The 26,917-nt window shown below is 39.5% G+C and overlaps 1 protein-coding gene across 1 annotated transcript in view; it reads left to right on the forward strand.

Moving 5' to 3' along the window:
• The first annotated feature begins 3,454 nt into the window (after window positions 1-3,454).
• SHROOM3 (shroom family member 3) overlaps window positions 3,455-26,917 on the forward strand; it is a 207,975-nt gene continuing 184,512 nt past the window's right edge. Inside the window, exon 1 of the mRNA XM_037830033.1 lies at window positions 3,455-3,863. The gene's annotated coding sequence lies outside the window, so the exon portion shown is untranslated. The remainder of the gene's footprint in view (window positions 3,864-26,917) is intronic.

Here is a 26,917-nt window from a genome sequence, read left to right on the forward strand (position 1 = left end):
GGGTGAGGAATTGGGGCCTGCCTCCGGCCTCACCTTCTCAGGCCCGGGGGGCTGTGGAGGGCGCTGTCACCCGTACCCACTACCCTCCCCAGGGGTGGATCCGGTCCCCCGGCCCAGGCCCGCCAGGTTGAAGCACGTAATCAGTATCCCGCATACCACACTATTATTAACACCTTGTAATAGTGGTGTACATTTGTTCTAGTTCATGGAAGAACATTCTTCTATTTGTATATTAACCACAGTCATCATCCACAACAGGGTTCACTATGTTTTACAGTCTGCACTTTATCCTCTAGCTTTCCTTCTAGGAGTCACTAGCTTTTAGGAAAAAGGAAAAATAAAAGCACCATATTTCTCCAAAAACATGCCTGGTCTATTCCCTTTTTCTTCTTTACCATGAATATTAGGACTGGGAAGAAACTTAATGATGTTCTGGACCAGAATCCTCATTCAAGAATGAGGAACAGAACCCAGAGATAAGTGACTTTTTCAAGGCCGCTTAGCTAATCAGTGGTAGAACTGGAAGGGAAAGCCAAGGTCCCCTCCCTTGTGGATCGGTGCACTGGGGGGTCCACAGCACTGCTTTCGGATTAGGTCAATGTTGCTTTTCAAAGGTGGATCACCTCACCCCCTGCAGCTGATTGCTAAAGAAGCTAGGCAGACAGGCAATAAATGAGAAGTATAAGATGTTTATCTGAAGTAGAGAAAGCAGGAACAAGAAGAAGGGACTAAGGGCATGGTTTTCCCTGGGGTGGGGGCAGGGTGGGCAGCAACATGGTGTGGATGGTCTGTTTTCTAAATGAGGGACAGCTGGCGCAGACTCAGTGGGAAGTTCTGTGCGCGGAAGTAGTGTGCTCTTCCTGACGTAGCCGAACTTCCTCTGTCAGCGGCCGCCCGACCACCAGGGGGTGGTATGGACACACTCTGTGTGGTCTCACTGGTGGTCTTGGTGGCAGGCAGGGCCATCATTCTGACAAATGCTAGGTGACTTTGGAGCCCTTCCTGTGGGCCAGGTGTTGTGCTAAGTACTCGACTCGTAGCATCACGTTCAGTCCTCACATAAGGTAGGTACTATTATCAGGCCCACTTTAGAGCAGAGAAAACTGAGGCTTGGAGAAGTTTAATAATTTGTCCAGAGTCACAAAGCTAATGAATCAAGTCAGAATTCAAAGCTTCTAATGTAGGGCGTGGTATGAATCCCAGCTCTGCTGCTTGCTACCTGTGTAATGTTCCACAATGTTCTTAGCTTCTCCAAGCCGCAGTTTCCTTACCTGTAAAGTTGGAATGGTAATTAGTGTTTACCTTATAGAATTTTGATGATTAAATTAGAGAAAGACCATGGTAAATACTGACATGTAGTGAGTACCACTCTTACGGTAGTTAACTGTAGTTTAACTCTAGGTTGAACCACATGAAATTGCTATTGTAATGTGCAAAAAATTGTCAAATATAGGTCATTAATATTTTGATCTAATATTATATAGGCATCAATTCTATCACAATGGTTCCCTTATTCATTTCATTATAATTTTGAAAGGACTGGTGATTTAATTGCTTCAATACACTTTTTTTTTTTTTTTTTTAACATGCCAGCTTGTTTCAGCTTCCCTAAAGATTGAGAAGAACCATCTTCTGGCCATTGTCTAATAATCAAATGCATAGACATTTCTTTTCTTCTAATGTAAACTCAGCACACATGAGGACATAGACACTGTTTCTGGAACTTACAACCTGTTGAGGCTGTTGTCACAGGCGTTCTTGGAGAATGGTAGATTTGAAGTGAGGGTAGGTTGGACAGAGCTGGACTATTGGGAATTACTGGTGAATTGAAGAGAGAATATTTTTGACTCTTGGCTCCTTAAACCACTGTGCATGTTCTGCTGCTTGAGAGAATAACATTCCCATACTAGAAGGTTGGTTGTGATAAACAAATGTCAAACATAACCATTTGTCATAAATTTGTCACATTCAAAATGAATTGCATGGCCTGGCTGCTCTTGAACTCTGGCCTTTGATTAAAGGAAATGCAATTTGGTTGTAATGGTTGGGGAGCTGGAGAAGAAAAACATAAAATGGGCATAAGAATTTTGCATTCTCCAAAGGAGAGAAGGCTACTTTTGAAAGAATGCACCTAAGTTGCAAGGTCTAGTGGGAGGCTTCTCTTCTGAAAGATAACTCTGCCCCACCCCAACCACTGTTCCCATCCCACATTTGCCTTGACTCCCTTTCCTTAGATTTCACATCATAGGAATATAAATAGTCCTGGAATTCAAATGGAACATTCTGGAGAGACAGACTGTCTAGTGATACAGGGACTGCCTTTAAATAAAATTGCTCACCTTTAAATGCAATGACATCTTTAAAGATGCTTTAGAATTTCTTGGTGCCTGCAGTGGAGATTACTACCGTATTTAGAACCTGAGGCCTCCTGTGATTTCAGAATTCTGTGCCAACAGTGAATGTGAGTGTGGGTGAGACTGTGTAAGTGTGTGTATCTGGGGCATGCTCCCTCCCTTTTCCTCTTATTTATTTCCATGCCTTAAAAAACCAACAACAACAACAAAATACCCCTGAAGGTCTTTTTAAGATTCCTTTGCAAGGAGGTTTACAAATTATTTGTAGTAGATTCTATGATTTGGTTTTTCCCACCACAGCAGCCAGAAACTAATGAAAATGCACTTATAGACCCACGAACTCAGACACCCTTACAGTGCCATTCTCTTTCTCTGTTATTCCTTTTCTTTCCCTCTCTTTTTGTCTGTGCTTACTGTTAAGCTGACCCCTGCAGTCTAGGGCAAATACCGAAACTTGAATCAAGCACGACTTATTCATGCAGCTGCAGAGGTTTGCAGGTTCAGGAACTCAGATAATAAATTTAAAATTCCTTTAACAGATTGCAGTTTAGGTAACATGTTATGATTACATCCACAAAAGTGGACTACGCTGCACTCCATTGTACTGAATTTCAAAATTGCATTGTTTTGTTGTTTCTTCTTTTCCTTTTTTTTTTACAGTCACCACCTTTGTAAATTTTTATTTCTGAAGCGATTTTTACAATATTGAATTCCGTCGTTGGAAACAATGATTGTAGAAAGATTTTTCTTTTTATTTGATTCTTCCTCCCCTTCCCCTGGTTTCTGAATGAAATTGTTGCTTGCAAAAATCTTAGCTAATTAAAAATTGAATTTATTCAACTGCAAAGAAGTCTGAGTCGAGATTGGCAAGAGGGAGTGGAGAAGGAAGGAGGAACTCAGAGAAGCACTCAACGGTTAAAGCCGCCAGTGCTATTCTTCCTTGTCCTTTAATTATCACAGCACATCGTGTTGTTTATAAGAATCAAACTACCCTAGAGCAATACGCGTTGGGGAAGGGCGGGAGACGGCTTCACCGATACCATAGGCTTTACTTACAACCGACTGAGAAGCAGCTTCTCAGAGTGCAGGGCAGGGGCGCATGCCCGAGTCCAGCGTGCCAACAGCCGCAGCAGAAACCCGTTCTCGGGTTCTCGCTGAGCTGCTTCCCCTTACATCAGGGTTCCTGCTCCTGTCAGGCAGGCCTGCTGGCGATTGGTGGGGAGGAGGGCAGTAATTTGAACTGCCTTTTGTACTTGGCTAATCAGGGCTGGCGTCTGGCTGCAGGTTCAGAGCGAGGTGCCTCGGTGGTGTCAGACACCTGTGGCTCAGCTCTCACCGTCTCGGGGCTGGCTCCCGTGGCTTGCTTCTGGGCCGGAATCGTGCTTTTTTAACAACTTGCCCCAATCACTGAGCCCCCTCGATGGGTCAGTTTGGCCCAGTGCCATGCTGAACAGAGATGTCCAACAGATACCAGGACAACGGAAATGCCTGGGCTTAGACTTCCCTGAGGTAAGTCCATTTTTAACCAGATATTTCTCAATGACATTATTTCTACATTTATCTTGAAGAAATGCCAGTACTGGAAAGGTGAACTACAAAAAAGCAGAGAATTTGTCCTATTTGGCCTTTATGATTAAATCACTAAGTTATTCTCCTGTCAGATGTGCTGGCAAAATTGTACAAGGAATAAAGAAAGATGTAATTGGGGAGGGGGAAACAGGACAAATTACTGTAACCCTTGCAGGCCACCAGCACCTCATTGTGCAGTCCTATTGGATGAGGGGAAAGTGAAATCCTACTTTTCATTAAGGCTAACCAATATCCTGACTAGTACAATAATATATAATCAGGCTGAGAATCTTGGCTCCCTCCAATCATGCAGCCCCAGGAGTTACAGTCGACTTTCAGTTACCATTTATTGTTAAAACTACTTTTACGTTTTCTCCTGATACAAAAGCAGCTTTTAAAAATATATTTGTTCAATAAAAGTGAATTAGTTAATTTCACTTCAGTAGGGCAGTTTGATTGTATTGGTTGGTTCCTTTGCTTATCCTTATGTTGGAGAGAAGTTCAGATCTTAAATGGAAGCACCTAAATTTGAGCAACAGTTGAGATACTTAGGAATATTAAACGGTGTTTTTCTGATTAAGCTTAAGCTCTACTCTGATTTCATTTTACTTGTAAATTGATTGAAAAATACTTAAAGGACCATCCAGTCTTATCTCTTGGGGTTGCTGTCTGTATGCTTGTAATTTGAGTATTCATTAATGGAAGCTTGGTATAAAAAGACTAGTGATTTGGGACTAGTGCTTATATACCTGCCTGCTTTGTCATGATAGGAAGTAATTTTGCCCTTGGATTTTTTCTTTTTTAATGAAATCATTCTGTAAAGGGTAAAGATCCCTTTGTAAGTCCTAAAAGGTTCTAAGCTTCCTTTCCCCACCTTATTCATTTTCAAGACTATACAACACCTTCATGAAACACAGGCGTTCAACAATTCCAATTGATTCTGTTCAAGTAGTATGTAGAAATAGAGGGAACAGATGGGAGTGGTGTAGGCAATAAACCATTCATCACAATCTATGGTAATCACCCTGAGATAGGACTTTTTCTTCCAGTGTTCATAGTCATTTGGAATTTTCCATCTTTCAGCTGTTAGCTTAAAGGGTGTTTATAAAAACAGTTTCCTGTAATAAGGTCAACATATTAGTAATACTAAATACAAATACTAAAAATAACTGCTTTGATGAATAAAAGCACCAGAAAGTCCTTTACCATTCAGGTGAAATGTGGTCATCTCACTGGTCTACAGCAATGATTTAAAATATAATGTGTGTACAAATAGGGGAGATGGTTGGTGATGATTTAAAAATACAGATCAGTAGGTAGGTAAGTAGATACTAAGTGAATGATAAATGTTAAAGGAGTTAGAAAGAGAAATGACCTTTGGAAAGCTAGAGTATTTTGTATTGATTTAAATTTCAAAATTTTATGTTCACTGATGAATTCCAGTCTGGAGAGTGTAAAATCAAAGTTGATTTCCTGGGTTAAGAATAAGTCACCTTTATATGGGGAGGGATAACTATCATCTTAGCCCTGATCACTAACCAAAAAGTAACGTTAAGAATATGATAAAATATGCAGAGCCCTAAAAAGGTACAGAAAGGGAGAGAAAGCTAGTTAAAAGTCTCTTTATCTCCTGTTAAAAGTAAATTCACAAAACTCCCACATTTTGTTTTAAGAGTATAGAAAACCCTTGTACATATCTGTGGAATACCAGGGAACCCCCAAATGTATAATTTCACATAATTATTAATAACTGAGATTATATATATATATATTTATATGTGTGTGTATATGTTTTTATAATTTCATTAAAGAGTTAGATGGTGGGGGGGTTGGGGTAGGATTAAGCAACTTAAATTTATTTTTTTCCCAGTGACCATTTTTAAAAGTCTCCTTTCTAGAGCTGTGGGATGCCTGCCAGACTCCCTCAGCAGCTTCATCGTGAGGGTCCCTTCTGGTTTCTGGTCCATGCACAGAATGGGGCACAATAGATTGTGCCCCGCCTCCCCCTCCCCAGACATGCACTGCCTGCGCCCAGGCGACTGGGCTCTGCCTGAAAGGTTTGGCTATGCAAATGGACAGCTGCTCACGTCAGACGCCTCTCTTTCTCTGTCACTCTTTCTGTATCTCAGAACAGCACAGGGCTTCAGTCTTTGCTCCTGACTTTTCTGAGCAGGGGAAGCCTGTGAGTTCAGAAGCTGAACAGCTGGGTACTATGCTGAGGGTGCTATGGCCATTGGGACTGGACCAGCAAGCTGTGGGTTTGTAGCTCTTGACCCATGGAGAAAGGAGCAGCTTTCTTACCTCCAACCTGCCATGGAGAGCTTTATTAAAATGTCACTGGTTAATAGGAAAAAGTTTACACTCCTTGTTAGGCCAAACCTCTAAAAGACATTTAAATAAACAAAACAAAACAAAAACTCCACTAATAATTCTAATAGTCACATTTTGGAAACAAGGGGGAAACTCTTATCTCAAGACAAATGGTTGATTTTGGAAGGGAGGAAACTAAGCGGTCATAAGTCATTTTGCTTTTTAGTTGAATTCAAAAATGAAAGTCAAATGATGGTAATGATGGGATATTTGTGGCATATAATATGATCTCATTGAAAAAATCTTAATGAACTTCTGTAAACTGAAACTTGCAGAATTGCTCTGATGTCAAGTGAACACTGGCCATCAGACACTTGGTTAAGTAGGACTTTGCTTCCACACTCAGGGCCTGTTTTAAAGAGAAAACTCTAGGGATGGAATTTAAATGGGCCCCACCCTGAAAAGCTATGGCTATTTATAATCACTTGTGATTTTGCAAGTACCAAAGCTCCTTAATGACTAAAAAGCTACCAGTAAACCTTATCCACAAAAAATTGTGATCAACATTCTGGGCTGGCCCTCCAGGGGCAGTGATCCAAGCAGATAGATGTGGGTCTCCAAGTTCTTCCCTTATCTTTTCCCTTTGTAGCAGTGGATGTCCAGCCATACTGACCTGACTTTTATGCAGTGATTTCTTGATAGTTTATTAATAGTGGCTCATTAATTCCTCCATGTGATACGACATAGGTCAGTATCATTATCCCAGGTCAGAAAAGAGAAGAGTGATGAAATGCTTTTGTCCAACAGCACCAGGAAGTTAAGAGAATTAGAAACTTGAAAACGTTGCAGTTAATCTCTTCCTCTTTCCGTTCCTCCTGTTTAAAAAGAAATCAGAAATCCTTAAAGCTCTCCCCCAGCAATTCTGACTGGACACTAAAAATGCTTCAGTCCAAAAATATGTTGGCTGTCTTAAGTGGATCGTTCTGACTGGGACGGGGATGGAGGTTTAAAAAGATTAAGTGAATTAAGTGAGGACTGTGTGCGCGCGCGAACGCGCCTGCGCACATCTGAACAAAACCCCAGTATTGTTGGTAAAGTTTGTCCGAATCTGAAACTGAGAAGGACAGCAGGCTCTCCCCTATGGCCTTTCCTAGAGAGACCTGGTCATTCCTTTTGCAACAGATTTCAGCCCAGGCTCAGAGCCCCTCGATGGGGGAGGCCTGCAGAGTTGCTGCAGCTGAGCTAGTCCGAAGGTGGCTGCATGGCATCCGAAGGTATTTCAGGAATGTTAATAGTATGCCTGAGTGGAGGGCTTCAGAGCTCCAGGCTGAGAACTCTTCTTGTAGCCATCTGTTGTGGCCCAAGAAGTTTCATAGCAACAGCTTCTCAAGGATTTTTTTTTTTTTTTTAATTAAAATTAACTAACACAAAAACCAAAACTGCTCCACTGCTCAAGAAGAATCAGGACAGGATTTGGATTCTTTCTACAGGGCGATGAGCTTTTAAGGAAGAAAACCCCCCACATCTTTAACTCCTGTTCTTTAAATGAGCAATTTGTACTTGGTTTTGAGGTCTTAATTTTTTTTCCCTGGGGAAGAATTCTTTTTGGAAAAGAGCGAAGGTAAAAACAAGTTTCTAAAGCTGTTAAAAAAACAATTGGCAAAAATATGGTTAAGGAAAAATGGTCTGAGTTTTGAAATTTTCCTGGTATTTGTTGCTCTGGCTATCCTGTCGGCAGCTGCATTTTTTTTTTTTCCTTCTGTAATAGTGAGCTTTATAAGCCTGGCTATTTAGTTAGTGAAATGAACTTCAGACAAAGACACTACTTATACTGTGACAATGTATACACTCCAATATGAATCTCTTGAATCTATGCAACAGTAGACCTCTTTACAAAAAGGAAGGGGAAGTAATATTTGTAGTGTTTTACTTTTTAATTGATGAGCTATTGCATTAGCCATTTATTTTAAAAATAAGGAAAGTTAGTTTCTTCCTTGGATAGGACACTGTAAAATGATACACTCTGCAAGCTTAACGGGCAGCTGTGTGTACAGCAACAGGCACTCTGGGCAGAGACAAAGAATTCTATTCCATTCCAAATTCTACCCCTGCTGTGCTATTTTAGGAAGGTGCCCAACCTCTCTGAGCAGAGTTCCTCATCAGCAAATTGGTGTCTGCATTGCTATGAAGGTTAAATATAGTCACATAAAAGGAATGTGGGAAATGATCCTTGAATCTGAATGGTGTCTATAAAGGCATATTATATGCAGTCATTCTTAGCTTTTTACAAACCTTGGAAAATATTTTCCTTGGAGCTTTTCTATCGCTTTCATTTTTTAGTTTAACATGTTTTGCACAAGTCTGATGAAATAAAATTTCCCAACAGAGTCACCAAATATCCTGAGAAGCAATTTTGCTTCAACATACTTAATTCTTGAATATAGTACACACTTGGAATACTTCTTTATCTTCTTGACTTGCTAGTGTGTATTGCTGTACATGAAGTATTAATCAGATATAAGGCATTGCCCCTGATGGTCAAAGGTATTGCCACCAACCCACAGGAAAAGGATTTGTACTCAGAGTTTGGTTTCTGGAATGTGGGCTCCTACTAAAGTTTTCTATAAAGGGCACCACCACTTACCCCATCTGTACATATTACCTCATGTATGAAATTTAACCAGCAAATATTTATTTTCTGAGTGCCTGCGATGCACCAGACTTGTTTCTAGGTGCAGGGTTAGGGCCCTGAACAAAAATAGACTAAAATGCTTACATACCTTCTAGACAGAGGAAACAAATAACAAACCAAAAAAATAAGTCAATTGTATGGTAGGTTAGAAAAATGATATCCACTGTGAAGAAGATCGTAAAGCAGGGAAGCACGGTGTGTGGTGTGTGCTGGTGGAGGGGGTGTTGCAGTGTGATAAAGGGTAGTCTGAGAAGGTCTCACTAAGAAGCAGTATTTGAAGGAAAACCTGGAGGAGATGAGGGAATGAGCCTTGGGGTTAGCTGGGGAAGAGCATTGTTGGCAGAGGGAACAGCAAGTGCAAAGGCCCCCAGGAGAAAATGTAAATGATGTGTTTGAGGAAGAGCTAGGAGGCCTATATGGATGAGCACAGTGGCAGGAGGGGAAGAGGTCAGATTGGGCAGATCTTACGGGGCCTCTGGGCAGTGGAATGAATTTGGCTTTTCCTCTGATTGAGTCCTGTGAGAACGTAAGTCACAGAGCTATTGTGAGGTTTGAATGAAATAATTTGCTTAAAACCTCCAGCACAATGCGTAGCACATAGAAAAGCTTCCGTAATTGTTACCTATTGCCCATATATTATTACCACTACCTAGGATTTCAGGAGAGAACAATGTGAGGATGCAGAACAGGGATCAAAGCTAATTGCTCCTTATGAGAATTAAACTCCCAACCTTGGCCTCCTAAACAGTCAGTTCTATCAGCTAAGAAGGTCCCAACTCTATCTTCACACATGTGCAGGGAGAAACTTACTTTTTAAAAAACTGACCTTGTTTAGGCTAAACTGTTCTTTTTATTATGAAAGTACTAAATCCATACTCTCTAGGGACAGGTGTATTTTGAGACGTTTTGTTCGAATTTTGACTATAAAAGTCCTCTTGAATTCCACTGAATTCACATGATAACACGATGTACTCATGATTGAGTTTATCTTTGCTCCAGAACCAGGATAAGTGGTTTGGAGGCAGTGATAAAAGGAGGTACTTGATGATAATTAGAGATTTTGATAAATGAAAAAGGCTGTCTAAAAATGTACACTCCGTCATTGGAAATGTTCCAGGAGAGGCTGGGTAACCGGTCAGAGGGGTTATCACACATCTGGATGAGAGCTTGATTTCTAAGATCCCTTCCAAATTTGTGATTCTGCTTTCTTCCAAGATGACTGTCTATTGAAAGCCAAATTCTCCAGAAAAAGTCACTTTAAATTCTTTTTAATCAACACCTTAGTTTGGAGATTCTGAGAACAAGAATGTATGGAACACATATTAATCAATGGCAGTGGTGGTCCTTGTCTGGTTCCTAGAGCCCCAGTACTCCCCAACCCTGACAATGATGTGCTCCCATTTGCAGACTCCAAGGCTAGCATTTTGTCACACCACTACTGCTTGTTGCAAATTTGCTTGGCTATGATCAGTGGCAAGTAGACTGGCTCTTTTTTTTTTTTCTTTTTTTCTGGAACAAACATTTATACAGTGCTCATTGTGCTCTAAATGCTTTACAAAAATGCTCTCATAGTCCTATGACATAGCTACAATCTTTAGTCCCATTTTAAGAGATTAAGTAATTGAGACACAGGTTAGGTAACTTACCCAAGGTCACACATTGACAGAGTTGGGGTTTGAACCCAGTGTGCTGGCAGGATCTGCTACACTGGATTTGCCCACAAAATGCTTTATCTAGTCCTCTACACCCTTTTTCTTTGCTGTGGCTCTCCTGTTGTTTAGAGAAAAGAGTGGCCTCAGTTGAGTGATACGGTATATCATTACACTTTGCCCTTTGTGAGGGCAGGGAACATAACCTGTCAGTGCTCAGTGCCTACCTTGGTGTCTGGTACATGGCAGATACTCAAATATTTGTTGAATGAGTGAGGGAGTGAGGGTGTGGCATAAATAAACAGTAGTAAGGCCATAAATGCCTTTCTCCTCTCACAGAGCCTCAGAGAGCATGTGTAACTGCAGGATGCCTGTTACTGAAAAACTTTAACTTTGCAAAGTTAAAAGACAGATAGAATTAGAAGTGAGGATATAATAGAATCATTATTTGAGAAGTGTCAAAAATTTCATCCCTTCTTAGGTGCTTATTGATATTTTAATTAAATAATATCACTTTGGAAAGAGTGCCCCTAGAAGATCCTAATGTTGAACTAACACCCACCACGTGATAGTTGGGAAAAGACCAAAACAGACAATCATTGGAATACCGTGAATTTACACTAACTCAGGGTTTTAATGATTTGGGCTCAGTGCTTTAACAAATGGACATTGCAACTCACAGATTTGTTATGGGGTGGAAAAGGAGAACCTGAGTCTGGCCAATGTCTTTGAGTAACATTTGTGTGCTGTGAACACAAACCCACTCAGACCAGCCCAAATCAAAAGAGGTTTCTTTGAAAAGATACAGGGGAAGTTTGTGGAGTCAGCAACTGCAGGAAACCTTGAACACTTAATAGTTAAGAGCTCTGGAAGTCAGAAGTTTTGATTTGAGTCCCAGTTTTGTCATTGCTGAGTTTGTGACCTTGGATAAATTGCTTAACTTCTCTGGGCCTCGTGTACCCATCTGAAAAGTGGGGACTATTGAAACTACCTCCCTCATTGGGCTGTTGTGTAAATTAATTGAGATAGTGTATGGAAAGCACTTGGAATACTGCCTAACATGTGGTAAGAGCTCAACAACCATTAGCCTTTATTATTAATTAGAAAATTAGCAGCTATTTACTTTCTCTTTGTACTGCATAGTCTCTCATCTCTTAGCTCTGAACATTGTTTCCATTACCTTCCTTGCAGACGGGCTTCCTCTCTATGGAAGACATTGTTCCAAGGTTAGTTAATTTAATAGCATGGTGAGGTCATCAAGGCCCCAGGTTTTCTGTATTTTCATCCTCAGGTTTGCCCCTCATGATTACAAGTTGGCTGTTGCAGCTCCATGCATCATGTCCTCACACAGCCTTGACCAAAGGTAGGAAGACAGGAAGGAGTCAAGTTTTTGTATTTTATCAAGAATGAGGAAAGCTTTTCTGGAGACCCAGTAGACTTTCCCTTGGGTCAGATCTCATTAGCTAAGGTTGTGTCCTACATCCATGCCTAAACCTGTAACTGGCAGGGCAGTGGAATTGCCATGATTGATATGGATCAAGATGATTCATCCCCTTGGGCTATGGAAAAATCTGCCTTCCTAAGCACATAGTCTTCTGATACTACAATAGAAGTAGAGTTATGTTTGTGAGAAAGAAGGGGACAGTGACCGTTGAGTAAACAATCATAAGGGCCTATTTTAGATGGGCATGTATCAAAGTCAGGCAAGTTAGTCCTTTCCTGGGATTTTAGATAGAAAATCTAAGAGAAAACAAAGCTCTTTTCCTTTTGAAGTAGTTAATCTGGATCTGAAGTTCTCTCCTCTGTAGTCATTTTTCTGCATACTCCCCCAACACGCACACGCACATGCACACACACACATACACACACACTGAAGGGGACTCCTATTTGTTGTGGGAAAAAGTGAGGCATATGTATATATAGAGGGATGCGCAAAAGAGATGATGCCTGATAGGATGGAGTAGGGTGGAGGGGGTACTGATGAGATGGTTCTGTTCTTGAAGCCATTTCCATCCCTGGTTTTCCCAAGAAATTCCCTGTTTTGCTTAAGTTTCTTTGTGGATCAGTGCCACCTGCAGCAACAAAATCCTGTCTGCTGCATTTTCCCAAGATTCTGGGTTTCTGCCCTTGCACACCAGTTTGCATGGGGCTCTGGTTTACCACCTAACCGTCATTGGGCCCCTCTCTGTGTCTTCACAGTTCTAGAGCCTACATCATCTGATTAACTCTGTCTCTGGTCCCAGTTCCAGATTCTGGGCAAGAATCTGAATGGCTCTGCTGTAGCCAGGGCCTAGGGATATTGGGAAGAGCTAGTGCTGTCTTAGCCCTTCAGTTAGGGCTGGGTGGGGGCCATCCTCTCCTAGAATAGTTGTGAGTAAAGAAACAATAACTGCTCTCTCTGATAGAAATGTGCAATATATTTCCGGCTCTACCTATTCCTCAGATGCCTCACAATTGAAAAGTGTATTTTTCATAAGTAAAATGACTAGATTTCAGTTATACACGGGCATTTGACAGGGTGTTAATATCTGATGCCTCTACTACCTTTGGCCAGTTTTGACTAGGATTAGAGAATTCTGGATTCTTATCAACAGGGAATTAGTGAAGGATTTGAGGAAGAGGTGTGCCCACAAAGCTAATTGGGGTCATAAACGAAATCAGTGTGGTCATGACAGGACAATTGGAAGAGCCAAATAGGACTGATGGGAAAATCCCATGGAAGGTGGAAGTTGAGTCTGTGTTTCAGGATGTCTGGATAATTACTTTTTAATATTTATTTTGACTTTTTTAAATGAAAATACCCAAACAGTAATGAAAATAGTACTATAAATTCCCATGTACCCACCATGCAGCTGGGTGACTTTTGTTAAGTAGAATAGGACAGGGAGGGGGAGAAGGTGAAAGAAGGGAGCAGGATCCAGTGAAGGACAAAATATTCAATGACAGATGTATTAGTGAACTTGTCAGTGGGGGACAGGAAGTGAAATCCAAGATGCTTGTTCTTAATCACAGGTTAATGAAATAATTGCTAAATGAGATCTGGCTTCTAGCTATTTGAGTAGGGATTATGTAATTTGAGGAAGCAGACCCTGTGGCCTAATCTCCAAATTGCTCAGGATGGGGGGGGGTGTGGTGAGAGGAGGGAGACTGAAATGCCCACATCTTACGTGGTGACAAGGCTAAGAAAGCAAGAGGCAACTTTCATTTGACATTCAGCAACCATTTATCTTCTGTGTCCCAGGCACTGTGCTATGCTTTGCAGGCACACAGATCATTGTTTTTAGAGAATGTAGCATCTAGTGGGAGAAATAGATAAGAAAATCTATGATTATAGCAAGCATGCTATGACAGAATTTTTCTGGTAGCATAGAAAAGGTGAAAGCCTCGTGTGGGAGGATGCATGTCTTAATTTTTGGAAGGATGAATGGGAGTTAGGTAGATGGATTTAGTGGTAAAGGCATTCTAGACAAAGGAAACAGCTGTGCCAAGGTAGAGAGGGGTTGACCTTAAGTCAGGGCAGCATGTTAGATTGTACACTTGTGACCTGCTAAAAGATTGGGTGGAGATGGGGTGGGGCTGGCCAGGAAGTAGGGAGCAGAGGCTGAAATCCAGCCTGGGCTTTGCCAGCCAACCCACGCTCCCTGGTGCAGCTGCAAGCGCTGTAGGAAGGCAGTGCCTTTTTCTAATTTGCACCAGGTGCCACGTGGGCTGGGGGTAGCCCTGTCTGAAGGTATTTGGTATTGTTTGAGTGAAGAGTGTGTGTGAAGATGCTCATGCCTTTGAACTGGACCCTGTAAGTGATGAGGAGCTAACGAAGAATTTGGAAACCAGAACAGTGACGAGTGCAGATCTGTGTTTGAGAAAGATCATTCTGACTGTATTTTGGAAGGTGGATTTGAGGATGGCAAATCTGAAGGCAAAGAAACTAGTGAGAGAGGACCGGCAGTGGTGCAGGTGAGAAATAATGAGAGCTTGAGCTCAGGGTATTGGTGGAGGGATGAGAAGGAGGTAGAATAGGTAGCCTTCATGACAAGCTGACTGCTTGGATGAGGGGGAGAGGGGAGATGAGGATGACTCCCAGGTTTTTAATTTTGGCAGCTCAGTGGAAGATTATAGCCTCTCAGCAGTGAGTGATAAGGTGTTAACTGTTGAATAATAAACAATAAAAAATTTTCTTTAAAGAAGGATCATGGTTAAAGATTAATAGGAAGGCATCACTAGTAGCTTTATAGACAGAGGAAAAACACTTTGATTGTAAGTTATGTCCCTTTGGAGGCTAATCAATTGATATTAAAGGAGATTGTAACTGTCTTTTTGATTACTGACCCTTTCAAGTACAGGAAAACTTCCTGCAATGGATAATCAGTCTATTCTAGAAGGACGTAGAGTAATGCCTGGGCCTAGACAACTAGTTTGTCTTAGTTTGCTGGGCCTGTTGTAACAAGGTGTCACAAACTTAAAAGAACAGCAATTTTTATCTCACTGTTCAAGAGGCTAGAAGTCTGAATCAAGGTGCCAGCAGGGCCGTGCTTCCTTTGTGGGATTCTGGGGGTGACTTGACGGCAATCCGTGGCATCACTGTCTCTACGTCTGTCATACCTTGGTCTCTTACTGACTGTGTCCACATTTCCTCTCCTTATAAAGACACCACCCTCAACTAATAACATCTTCAAAGATCCTCTTTCCAAATACGATCACATTCATGGGACCAGGGGTTAGGACTCGAACATGTCTTTTTGGTGGGACAAAATTCAATCCATAACATAAGGCATCATTGTTATTCTTTCTTTCAAGAGTAACATTATGTGAGTATTCTAAATCCATTTTCCCATTCTTTTGGGGAAAAGAGTTTTTTGTTCGTTTTGTTTTGTTTTGTTTCTGGTAGTGGATGTACCCGCAGTGGTCTTTCTGTCTTTTGTCTCCTGATCCGTGGCATGATGGTGTAGTAGCACAGGCTTTGGAATTGGTTGGTCCTGGGTTTGTATTCCAGGTGCAGAGTCTTCTGTCACTTTGGACAGCATATCTATCTCTATGAACTTCATCTGTGAAAGGGAAGCAACATGACCTTTGCACTGAGCTGTTGCGAGGGTAAGGGAAAAGAAAGTGAAGTGCTGGACCTAGGTAGAAATGGTCATTGTCGTTGCTGTTGATATTGTCATTATTGCCGGTTTCCAGAAATCAAGGAAAGATATGATTGGCTTTTGCAGGCTTAGGCCTGCATCTGTTAAATGGTGATTGTAAATCATGCTGTCTTCTTTATGGATAGTCCCAAGGAGAGAGAGTTCCATGCCCTGTGAGTCAGAGGGCAGACTACACTCCTACCCATGCCTTCAGATTTGGGCTGATAACACTGGATGGAGAAAGTGTACCATTCGGCCATAGGAACCTCTGGAAAGAAGGCAGAGAACCATGAGACTCCTGGTTTTCACATGTCCAAAGATGTTTTCCTAGAATAGAGTAGGGCACGGAGGCTACACTTGATATTACATTTAATAATTCAAAAACGGATATTTATTGTTGACTACCACTGTGTGCTTTGGCAGCAAATAGCACCTACAGAAAATGTATTTCAACTTATCGAAATGGTCTTGATAAGATACTTGGTGACTCTAACACTGGTCATTGCTTTGGAATGTCGGTGATAGTCATGCCAGCTTTCATTACCCCATAGGTGTGATACGGAAATTTGTCTAACTGCCCCATTATGCTTTCACAAATTAAAAATGTTTTTATGCTATACTGTAACAGAACACAAACAACCTGTGTGCTTCTATCTCACCTGTGAAGAGAAGGGTGGTGAAAATTGAGGAGTTAATAATGTTAAAGTGTCGGAATAATTAGTACTAGTTTAAGCGTTATGTGTTTTTCTTCTCAATTGCCATTGAATAAGCAACAATAAGAATCAAATGGAATCAGAAACTAGGAAAAGTGGAAAGTCTGTTTTTCATACAACTCTAAAATCTGTTTTGACTTTGAAAAGGTGGGGGGCGGGCAGGGAGAGAAGCTCTCAAAATGCTTAAAATTAGCCACTTATAATTTGTTTGCTATGAAAGAGAAAGAAGAAAATTCATTGAAGGTTAATTTAAATCAGTGGTTCTCAACTGGAGGTGATTTTGACCGCTTCCCCTCAGGGGACATTTCGCAATGTCTGGAGATATTTTTGGTTGTCACACCTAGGGGTGTGTTGCTACTGTCATCTAGTAGGTAGACGTCAGGGATGCTGCTAAACATCCTACAATGCACATGACAGCTGCCCACAACAAAACTATCTGGCTCAAAAAGTCAATGGTGCCAACATCGAGTAATCTTGAGTTAAATAATGACTGTTGGGAGCTACAGGTAGTTATTATCCAGGGCTGGACTGTCTCTTTCAGCAAGAAATTAGCCTTCCCATTGCTTTCTGAATATTGAAATTCTTTTCCTCAGGCCATATAGAGGAAAAAAAAACAGCTACACCATTTTGTAGGTTTAGTTTTGGCTGTATTCTTTCTCCCGTACCTCCCAAATTATCAAGCAGTTCAGTAAAAAAAAAAATCATCACACTGGTTGCTTGTGCGATTGTGAGGAAAACAAAACCCCAACCAGACTGACGAAGGTGTTAACTTTTCAACTGGTTGGTTTAGCACTCTGTGGACAGACAGCCTTTTGTGATGAGAAAGGAAGTAGAAGAGAGGGGTTGGGTGGGGAAATGCCTTCACATTTCAACACTCCTCTTTAAGGAAAGGGCAAGTTGGCTTTTCAAATATATGCCAAGTGTGAAGCCAGCCAGGAGCAACCTCTGAACCTTTCTTTTGTTCTTTCTTCTCTTTTTCCTTTCGTTATCTTTATTTCAAAAACTATTTTCTGGGTACTTACCATGCCAGTTCCTGTGCTGTGGTAGATAATGCTCACGACACACAAAAACTCAAATTATTCTAAGAATAACTAGAAGAAAATTACAGAGTCCTATAGGCAGTCATGCTGTCTCAAAAAACAAAAAGTCAGTCGGACAAAGCATTTCTCCCCAGATTTTATAAGTTATACAATAATCCACATTTTGCTATGCATTTAACTCTGTCTTATTGAAAACTGTTAAAAATATACAAAATTCATGATAAATAACTACTGCAACCATATATCAATTTTCTTGATTTTGTTCTCTGTAGAAGGCTTTTGCTTTATCTTTGAAAGATTATCCAGGTTTGGGGCTTACTAGTGGAGTTGTATTGGAACATGGTAGATAATTAAATTTAATTAAAATTAAAAAACAATTCTATGAAATGGTGTTTTAGTTGAGTCACTATTGGTCAGCCTGTGGGAATGCAAATTTTTTTCCACTATGATAAGTGTCAGTATATCTTCAAATACTTGAGTGGAATTCATCGTCCAATGTAGTATGAGGCGATCGGCATGAGAGTTAGGAGGGCAGACTGGAGAGCCAGACTGCCTAGATTCAAATCCTGGCTCTGCCTCTTGCTGTGATTGTGGAACTTTGGGCAGACCACTTCTCTCTCAGTGTTTCTTTCCTTATCTTCAAAATGAGGATAATAGTATTTTCCTTAGAGGATGATTGTGAACATTAAATAGGCTAATAATGTGACTAGCACAAGTGCTGAATACACGCTAGTCATTTTTATTTTTGTTGCATTGCATTGTTTTTGTGATGAGTTTTTTAATTAATTTGTTTTTTTTATTGAGCAGTTGTAGGTTTACGGAAAGATCATGCAGAAAATAGAGTTCCCATACACTGCACACACACACCCCTCACAGTTTTCCATCTTATTAACATTTTGCATTAGTGTGGTACCTTTCTTACAATTGATGAGACACTATTACATTTATATTATTAACTGTAGTCCACAGTTTACATTAGGGTTCACTCTTTGTGTTGTACAGTTCTTGTAACATACACAATGTAAAATTAATCATTTTAACCACTTTCAAGTATGCAATTCAGTGGTGTTAACATTCACAATGTTGTGCTGCCGTCACCACCATTCATGACCAAAACTTCTCCATCACCCCAAACAAAAACTCTGTACCGGTTGGTTGCATTGCATTTTATCATTCTGTATCAGACCGAGCAAGGGAATGATGGATGGGGCCATTGTATCTTGCACAAGTCCAGTGTGGTGCACATAAGCCTAACTTTAATCACCTCATGTTCTTTGAGACAGGTGTTTAAAAACAAAATGAAAACAAAACTTTGGTGCTAACAGGACAGAGCTTTATTGATTTATAATCAAATCCCCTGGTTCATGACCACAAGAAATACTGGAATAAGATCAGCAACTTGGATTCGATTTTATCTTAGAATTCAAGCGTCTGGTTGCCTTGGAAGTGGATGTTTTAAACTCTTTTAGTCTGTATAACACTTGGGGATATGGATGAATATGCTATATAAGGTGTTGATTTCAAATATATTCTGGCTGTATTTATGCCAAGTTGCTGGCATGTGTATTTATTGTCCCTAAAGCAGGATAGGATCAAAATGCTTTACACAAATAGGTGGAGATGGTTTTATAGCTTTAGTTTTTCAATTATTTCCTAGAAGCATATCGCACTTGCTGTCCTAAGTAAAGACACATGATTGGTTTTGAGCTTAACAACGTCATTTATGTATGAACCTGCTATTTAGCTTGATCTAAATTGCCTATGTATTACTTCAGTGAACAAAGGTGCTTGATCAAACTGGTCTGAAAATATGAATTTCTCAAACTAGTCTCTTGAGAATATGAATTTCCTTGTTAAAATGTTAAAATGAGAACCATCTGTCTAAAGAATGTCTTGAAAATATTAGAAATCTTTGTTTTTTAAGCACTGATGTTAATATAATTAGACATTGAAACCTTTGAAATTATAACCACCTAATGTAATGTGGGGAGGGGGAAGAATAAGGATGTAGAAACACCAAAGTGTTAGTTTTATAATATAAAAACAATACTGTCTTCAAAGTAAGATATCCTGGGAATTATATTCTATTCCGTCTGGATTTAATTTATAACAAATAAAACAAATAAGGAAAAGCTAATTAATTGGATACATAAGGCTAAAGATCTACTCATCTATAAAACCAAAGATGTGAACTAGTTGATCTCTAAGGAACGTTTTGTCTCTAAAATGTCAAAATCAATTTAATGTGTTTTTTGGATGGTCTTCTCTGAGGGGCAGAATAGATGCACATTTGATGCAGTGCTGAACAAAGTCTTACTAGTAAACTTGAAAGTGGTTTGGATTTAAATATTGTCTCAGACGTGTGCTCTAAAAATAATAGCCCTGTAGTGATAAAAACATCAGTGTGAGGGTATGTGTGGAAAGATTTGTTGCAGGAAGATCACTCGGCACTATTTTACTATGACTTCAATGAGGTGGGAGCAGCGGTGGAGTTAGTGTCTTTGGCAACACCATCAGAGTGAACTTTAATTGAAAACATGAGTGGAGAAACCAAGATCCTAGATTTACCCAGGAAACAACTAAGTAGCATTCATCCCAGAAAAGATATTTTGAAACACCATTTTATTGCATGTGAGTGGGAGAGGATGATTGAAATTTTAAGAAAAGTTAGAAAAATAATGACTGCTGTAAAGTAGATTTGAATTTGACAAGCATTGTAAGCTCAAAAACGTCCCATTCTGTATTCCTTTGAACTATCAGTGTGATATCAGAGAGTAAGCAAGTGTAATCCATTCTGCTAAGGTGGGTAATCAGAAATTACAATAATCCTAATTAAGATGTAAATAACAAAAGGAGGGAGCAATAAAAAAAATAGTCAATAGAATTGCCTAAGTCTTTGAGAGAACAATGCGACTCAGCTAATGACAGCAATGAGAGAAAACTAATAGACTTGCTAAAGAGGGGGAAATGTATTTCCAGGGCAAAATCATAGAGCAAAGAAAACGAATAAGGAAAAGATGTAGATTTTTAAATAGATGGAAAATTCCTTATTTTCTAAAATGAACCTGTAAAGACCTTTGACGGGAATTTTAATAGCTACAGTTAAATTCTAATCAATAATAAAATTTTAGATATAGAATCATTCTTTATAATTTCAGATTTCCAAAAATTTGTTAAAGGTACAATACTATATATTTTAAACAAACAAATATGCTTAAGTATTTTGCTTACTGTTGACTTTGCTCCTTACCAATGTGGTGCAAGTTATTTAACTGTTCTGAATCTCAGTTTTCTTATCTGTAAAATGGGAGTAAAAATCTCTTCCTTGAAGGGTTACTGGGAGTGTTCATTACATACATGTACATTAAATTACATATATAATATTGTACTGTGTAGCCAGTAGGGGTCCAATAAATGGTTTAGGGGCATGCAGATAGTGGTCTTGGTATGTCCCCCACACAGGCATGTTCAGGTCCCAGCCCTGGTTCTGTGGGTGTGAACCCATTTGTAAATAGTACCTTAGAAGATGTTATTAATTAAGGTGTGTCCAAACTGAATGAGGGTGGGCCTTAATCCAATATGGCTGAGGTCCTTGTGAGTAAAGGAAGTTGGACATATAAAGAGGAAGCCACAGGGAGAAGCAAGAAGCTGGAAGCCAGTGGAACTGGGAAGAGAAAGAAGAAGACTGCCATGTGCATTGCCAGGTGACAGAAAAGCCAAGGATCAAGAATCACCAGCAGCCAGCCCCAGAATGCCACACAGTCTTCAAGAAGAAAGCATTGTCTATGCCTCAACTTTGGGCTAATAGTCTCAAAACCATGAACCAATAAATTCCTGTCGGATTGTTTAGGCCAATCCGTTGTATGGTATTTGTTTTAGCAGCTGGGAAACCAAAACTACCCAGTCTCTGCCATACTTTGCCTATCTTTGAACAGATCAACTTACTGAAACTTAATTTCAAAATCTGCAGAAATGATGGGTAATTGTCAAATATATATATGGAACATTTGAGACTGTCAGTGTGCTCATGAATATAAAACATCTTGGAAAAAAGATGCCACTCAAATACAAATGTTTATTTGTTATATCCCCCAGTTTTGTTGAATGAAAGCATCAGTTGTGATGTCGCATCATAATCTTGTCCATTTCTGTTTTATTGAATCTCTTATTGATTCATTGCATGTTTTGTGGTCTTTCTGGGTATAGGAGATGAACAGGCTGAACTGGAAATAAACAAAGCCAGGAATCTTAAGCAAGAGTGTAGAGACCTATTCACTCCCACTCCCTGAGGAATTTATGACCAGTAAGTTGTTCTCTAATGAGCACAGAATGAGAGCATTGCATCTTCTCTTAATTAGTTTGACAGATATTCATTTAAATTTGAAAGGATTCCCAGGCTTGGGCTACCAAAGGAAGGTCCTGAATTCATTTTACATCTTAATTCTGTTTTTGTGGAGGTGGCATGGGGAATGTCAACATCTAAAGATGAATAAAGGCCATGTCTTCATCCAGGGACCTTCACATTTTCTATTTATAGCTGGCTTCCAACCGACAACCACTCTTTTGGTTTGCAGCTGTGATGTCCAACACAAAGCACCAGGTTCTGCTAGAATACTATTGGGCCTGATTTCTATGAAGAGTGGTTTTTTTTTCTTTCCCTCAGGCCTAATAAGGGATAGAATTTCAAGATGGGTGGGCCTTAAATAACTAGCTTTCTATCAGAGTAAGTCACTGATTTGGGCATCCATGACCCAAGCTGATGAATTCCCCAAACTATGAATTGTTTTCACCCCCTGTACTTAAAACCGTCATGAATATTAGGTTACTTCCAGCCCTTGGTTATTCATGGAAATGAGTAATCAGAAGGCCACATATACTCCCAAACCATTTTAACCAGTAGTAACACTAACCTTTATCAACGGTGTGAAAATACAGTGACACTGGTGGGTGATGACCTTTTCATGCTCTTTTCTTTTTTTTTAATTGGGATGGAGTTTACAGATTTTATTATCTTCAAGGGTTGTTTTTTTTTTTTTTTACCCCTCCCCCTTTCTGTAACACCATATTCAATTTTTTTTTTAATCAGAGAAGTTGTAGGTTTATAGAAAAATCAGGCAGAAAATAAATACAGAATATATGGTATATATTCCATATACCCTTCTATTATTAACACCTTGCATTAAAACGGTTCATTTGCTTCAATTTATGAAACAATATTGTTATAATTGTAATATAAACTGTAGTCCATAGTTTTCATTAGCATTCCCTGTTTGTGTTATATGATCCTGTGTATGTTTGTTTGTTCGTTTTATTTTCATCCTAGTGACAGATATACAACCTAAAATTTCCCCTTTAAACCACATTCAAATGTATAATTCAGTGCTGTTAACTATAGTCACAGTGTTGTGCTACCATCACCACCATTTATTACCAAAACTTTTCCATCATACCAAATAGAAACTCTGTATAATTTAAGCATTAACTTCCCATTTCTTACCTGGTAACCTATATTCTAGTTTCTGATGCCGTGAATGTGCTTATTCTGATTATTTCATATCAGTGAGATCATACAATATTTGTCATTTTATGTCTGCTTATTTCACTCAATGTTATGTCTTCAAGGTTCAACCATTTTGTTGTGTGTATCAGAACTTCATTCCTTTTTATAGCTGAATAATATTCCATTGTATGTTTATACCACATTTTGCTTATTCATCGTCTTTTGATGGACACTTGGGTTGTTTCCATCTTTTGCCAATTGTGAATAATGCCGCTAGGATGCAAATATCTGTTTGATTCCCTGCTTTCAGTTCTTTGGGGTATATACCTAGAAGTGGGATTGCCAGGTCATATGGTAACTCTATCCTTAACTTTTTGCGGAACCACCAAACTGTCTTCTACAGCGGCTGCATCATTTTACATTCCCACCAACAGTGAATGAATGTTTCTATTTCTCCAAAGCCTCTCCAATACTTGTAATTTTCTGTTTTTTTAATAGTAGCCATTCTAGTGGGTATGAAATGGAATCTTATTGTGGTTTTGATTTGCATTTCCCTGATGGCTAATGCTGTTGAGCATCTTTTCATGTGCTTTTTGTATATCTTTTTTGGAGAAATATCTCAAGTCTTTGGCTCATTTTTTGTATTGTTTGACTTGCTGTTGAGTTGTGAGATTTCTTTATATATTCTGGAAATGAAACCCTTATTGGATATGTGGTTTCCAAATATTTTTCCCCATTATGTAGGTTGTCTTTTTACCTTCATGATAAATCCTTTGAGGCACATAAGTTTTTAATTTTGATGAGGTCCCATTTATCTATTTTTTTCTGTTGTTGCTTGTGCTTTGGGTGTAAATTCTAAGAAACCACTGCCTAATCCGAGGTCCTGAAGATGCTTCACTACATTTTCTTCTAGGAGTTTTATATTTAGGTTTTTGATCCATTTTGAGCTGATTTTTTTCTGTGGTGTGAGGTAGGGATCCACATTCATTCTTTTGCATATAGCCACCAAGTTTTCCCAGAACCATTTGTTGAAAAGATTGTTTTTTCCCAGTTTTGTGGACTTGGCACTCTTGTCAAAAATCAGTTGGCCATAGATATGAGGGTTCTTATCACGCTTTAATCTATAGCTCTGTAGGCCCTTCACTGCGGACAGTGCCCAGTTAAGAAGCACACAGGAGCTGAAATCCAGCCCACCCTTACTTGCCTGGCCACATAGGTCCCGAGGAGTGCCTTTTCCTCATGCACTCAAAGGCCCTAAATGGGCTAGCTGCTATCAGGGACGGTCCAAACATATACAGTCTTGGGAGGAGTGCAGAGTGCTTGTCTGATCCACCAAAGCTAAACATTTAGCTCTTGAGAGAGATCACTCATTAGGTCAGTCTGGTCCAGCTTTACTTTGGTGGAGTATTCCACCATTCCACCTCTCCCCACCACCACCACTTTTCCTATTCCCTTAAAACAGGTCCCTTTTGCTTTGTCAACTCATCTTAATGAAAAATGAACATAACATCCAAAGATAGAAGCCTGGAATTGTAGTTTTGATTAAAAGAAAGAGAGGGAGAGCTTGCAAAGCACCACCTCTTTATTCTCTAAATTCATTGACCTGATCATTAGATTATATCCTCTGTGAACCTTGTTTGACCTACTGTGGCAGAGATGACCTAGCACAGTGTCAGGTTAGAATGACTGGGTGAAAGCCCCTGCTCTACACTTATTGGTGGAATAATCTTGAGGGAGTTACTTCACTTCTTTGAGTATCCACTTCCTCCTCTGTAAAACAAGGAAAATAATGTGAGGATTACGTAAAATAATACATGTAAAGTGCTTAACACCATTGCCAGGTACTGCACTTGTTCTCAAAATATGGGCCCTGGTCCAGCACCATCAGCTTCACCTGGGAACTTCTTAGAAATACAAATTCTTGGGCCCCAAATAAAAAAAACTCAGGGATGGGATCCAGTCATCTGAGTTTTAGCGAGCCTTCCGAATGGTTCTGATACTCATTCAAATTTGCAAACCACTAATGTAGAATAAGCATTCAATAAATGGTGGCTTCTATAATAAAATTATTGTTACATATTCATCAGTAAACTATAAGCAATATTCAGTAAAGTTTGACTTCACTGAATATTTCCTGATATTCTAGAATATTTCCTGATATTCTTAGACTATTTCCTGATATTCTAATTTTTAAAAATTAGTGAGTCATATGTAGGAAATTCTTGCTGAGTGAATTGGGATTTACAGTTAACCAGAACACTCTTCTTCCCCAATTGCCTATCAGAATTAGAACAAATGTTAAGAGCAGTGTTAGTAGGCAGTAAATCTCTGCCTACAGCAAATCTCCACTACTTCCTAACACTTAACTAAATAGACAATGTATAGAATTATAATATAACCACCCCATTATTGATTTTGATTGGGGTTAATAATAGAAGAGACAGCCTGAATTTACATTTTTTGGTAGGTGCCACTGAATTGTAAACATCTTGTTAGCCTTGAGTTTTTTGATTCTGAAACTTGTCTCTAGGCAGCTCTTCCCACCTGGTACCCATTTTGCTTTATAACAGGTGAAGGGTGAGGGGCTTTGAAGAATTCCCCAGGCGGGCAAGAAAAAACATTTTCTGCAAAGGAAATTGAATTTCAGTATGTTTTCCTTTTTACAGAGCAAAGAGGATATAATCTCAATGCTACCTTTGACTATCATCTGTGAAACCAAAGCAAATAAGCTCGTGCCAATCCTTCCTTACTGTAAAATTAGGACAGAGGATAAATATTATGTGGTTGTTGTCTAGCCAAAGAAAGTCACCATCACTTCAGAAAATGTTTACTTTTTGCTCTTGTTAAATGATGTGCCATCAGAGTATGAGTTATACTATGGCATTTTGTGGAAAGGTGTTTTATTTGTTCGGCAAAACCACAGCTATTACAGGAGAATAAGGTGTATGGGAGGATTTGGGTTTCCTTTTTTCTTCTTCTTTCTTTTCTGGAGTAATGAAAATATTCTAAATTTGATCATGGTGATATATGCACAACTATGTGATGATACTGTGAGTCAGTGATTGTATACTTCAGATAGTTTGGTATATGATTATATCTCAATAAAATTGCATTTAAAAAAACCACAGCTGTTCATTTTTGCTACCTTTCTGTAAAGGTGACAGTAGGTTCTGAATGTCATTTTCAGTACTTTTTCATGGGCAGTTTGGGGAGTTTTCTGATTTCAAGAAGAGGACATTGATGCACACACACAGAAAGAGTGGAGTGGTTAGAGTTTTATTTTATGTATTAATGTGAAATTAGGAGATTAAATCTCTTGTAGTGTAGAAATAACTGCCTCCTCTTGTTTTATGCCATCCATTTTATGAACTTCCCAATAGCCACGTATCTTCATGTACTCCAGTAGTGATTCTTGTTTGTAGGTGTATTTTTTTTTTCCCAGTGAGATGTACCCCTGGAAATCCATCCCTAACTTTTCTACATTTTCTTTTGTCATCTGGGGTTTTATTTTTAAATGCTATTGGCATCCTTGTGGAGGGATGATACTCTTCTCCAAGCCAAATCTCAAATATATCTCCCTCTTCTGTTAACTGAGAGGTCCAGAGTCAGAGGTGAGTTGGGAATTCTGCGTGTGCTGCCTGCCCAGCTGCAACTCCTCACTAATGAATGAGCCCTACCCAGACCCTACACAGGGCTGAGATTCTGGCACTGGTAATGTGAGGTGTTTGCCTGCAAGTTCAGTAGCCCTTCTTCAAATGTGAAACTGTTAAGAGGTTTAACCATCTCAACCTGTTTGTCCTCCAGCATAGGTAGTAGTGGTGATGGTGACCACTTGCTTGAAGAGTTATAAAATGATTTTTAAAAATCATTTCTTGCTTTATCTCCCAAATCCCAATTGACTTTGTGCTTTCTCTCTGTCTCAGAGTCTATGTTCCTGTTCTGATTATTTAACTTGGAGAGTGGGAAGGAT

The sequence above is a fragment of the Choloepus didactylus genome, chromosome 3 (genome assembly GCF_015220235.1).
Source record: "Choloepus didactylus isolate mChoDid1 chromosome 3, mChoDid1.pri, whole genome shotgun sequence".
NCBI lineage: Eukaryota > Metazoa > Chordata > Mammalia > Pilosa > Megalonychidae > Choloepus > Choloepus didactylus.